This window comes from Ursus americanus, chromosome X (assembly GCF_024610735.1).
Source record: "Ursus americanus isolate L20-20 chromosome X, mUrsAme1.1.p, whole genome shotgun sequence".
NCBI classification, from domain to species: domain Eukaryota; kingdom Metazoa; phylum Chordata; class Mammalia; order Carnivora; family Ursidae; genus Ursus; species Ursus americanus.
This window is the reverse complement of record NC_142164.1, coordinates 22404792-22407272: the sequence shown is the minus strand read 5'-3', so window position 1 is coordinate 22407272 and position 2481 is coordinate 22404792. Positions and strand designations below refer to the sequence as shown.

Here is a 2481-nt window from a genome sequence, read left to right as displayed (position 1 = left end):
TCTCTGTCATGTAAATAAATAAAATCTTTTAAAAAATTAAAAAAAAAGACATTGTGCTTATCAGCATTTTGGATTAAGATTAAAGATGAATTTCCATTGCTAAGTATAAAGAGTATTTTGTTATTACCATTCACAGCTACCTATTTCTGTGAACTAGGATTTTCAATCTTGACACGATTAAAAACAAAGAAAATAAATAGGCTCAACAGGGCACCTGACATGTGTGTAGCCTTATCCTCCTGTGTTGCTGACTAGAATGAACTTATGAACAGGCAAGCACACCCCTCACATTAAATCCAGTCTCTATGAAGTTTTGGTTTTGTGCTTTTTAAGGTTTTTTTAGTAGATTGTATTTAAAATATTAATAAAACTATATTTGGGGAAAAGGCAAAATTATGGAGTGTAAAATAATAAAAGCAGTAATTAATGTACAAGAAAAGAGGAGAAATATGGTACATCAATAAATGAAAAATATGCTATTTATTTTGTCTTTTTTTTCAAGATAGTAAAATCCTATTTTAAAAAGTGAAGAGAGACCCCAAAATTGAGAGCTTCTTCACAGCCCTACAGCTACACACGGTGGTTCTATGCCTGTCACCATGCTGCAAAATAAGTATATTGAGTTTCAGTGGAAGTGCTATGGCTATCATTTGGATTACTGTGAGAAAAAGAAAGAAGGAAGGTGGAGTGGTTCATGAATGTTCAAAGAAGGCAAAAAAGACAATTAGTCTGAAAGTTAAGCTCTACCATAAGCAATGTCATGCTGAGAAAATACAATGAAAAAGATGATTGAGATCCATGAAAAGAGAAACACCAAACAAAAGAATGATTAAAAGACTCCACAAGGAGTCTGGGCAAGGAGGGACAGTCCTGAGCTAAAGTACTTTCCAATATGATTAAACAAAAATGAAGAAAGTGGGAAAATGAAAGGTCCTTTTGCCCAAAGTTTGTGTCCTCGAAGAAACAGATATATTAAAAATTATTCAAACAGGAAAGAGAAAGACGGAGCATGGAAGAGGATGGTTACTTTATAAAGTCTGCTTTGTTGGAGATGACTTTACCTGAAAACCACCTAAATATGAAAGATCGGTTAAATGGGCAGAAGACATGAACAGACATTTGTGCAAAGAAGACATCCAAATGCCAACAGACACATGAAAAAGTCTTCAACATCACTCAGCATCAGGGAAATACAAATCAAAACCACAATGAGATACCACCTCACACCAGTCAGAATGGCTAAAATTAACAAGTCAGGAAATGAAAGATGTTGACAAGGGTGTGGAGAAAAGGGAACACTTCTATACTGTTGGTGGGAATGCAAGCTGGGGCAGCCACTCTGGAAAACAGTATAGAAGTTCCTCAAAAAGTTGAAAGTAGAGCTACCCTACAACCCAGAAATTACACTGCTGGGTATTTACCCCAAAGATACAAATGTAGTGATCCAAAGGGCCACCTGCACCCCAATGTTTATGGCAGCGATGCTCACAACAGTCAAATTATGGAAAGAGCCCAGATGTCTATTGACAGATGAATGGATAAAGAAGATGTGGTATATATACACAATGGAATACTTAGCAGCCATCAAAAAAATGAAATCTTGCCATTTGCAATGACTTGGATGGAACTAGAGGGTATTATGCTAAGAAAAATAAGTCAATCTGAGAAAGACAATTATCATATGATCTCACTGATATGCAGAATTTAAGAAACAAGGCAGAGGATTATAGGGGAAGAGAGAAAAAAAAGAAATAAGACAAAACCAGAGAGGTAGACAAACCATAAGAGACTCTTAATCTTAGAAAAAAACTGAGCGCTGCTCTAGGGAAGGGGGCTTGGGGAATGGGGTGGCTGAGTGATGGACATTGGGGAGAGTATGTGTTGTGGAGAGCACTGGGTGTTGTGTAAGACTGATGAATCACAGACCTGTACCCCTGAAACAAATAATACATTATATGTTAATTAAAAAAATCATACTTACCTGGCATGGTTGTTCTTAAGCTAAGTGGTTTGACACACATGAAGCACTTAGAATAATGCCTGGGAGTAAGTGTGTATCAAGAGAATGCAGAGCCTTTCTCAAAATCTGGTAATAAAAAAAGTTGCTTGAAAAAAAAAAAAAAAGATCAGTTAGGCCAATGGGCTTACTTTTTGGGGAGGCCCATATAACACATCCTGAATTGCAAGCCATCTTTTGCCTGCCCTGTTACTTAGCATAAAAAGGAATCCCTCATCCCCACTATAAACAACTTTGGATGTTATGACTGAAAGTACTGTCACTGAGGTGAATGTGAGTGGGTTGGGTCTGGTGACACAAGAAGGCAGAGTTATTTGGGGAAAATATGCTCAGGTTATCCAATAATCCTAAAAATGATGGATGAGCATTCTTGCTTGTTTGACAGCAGTTTCAGACAAGTAGTTCTTTATAGTTACTGAAGACTAAACATAATTAGGAAAACCACCATCTGTGGTGGTTCTGAA

General features: G+C 36.8%; 1 pseudogene; it reads left to right on the top strand.

Moving 5' to 3' along the window:
- The first annotated feature begins 599 nt into the window (after window positions 1-599).
- Window positions 600-1158, top strand: LOC123787633 (ribosome biogenesis protein NSA2 homolog pseudogene; annotated as a pseudogene).
- The last annotated feature ends 1323 nt before the right edge of the window (window positions 1159-2481 follow it).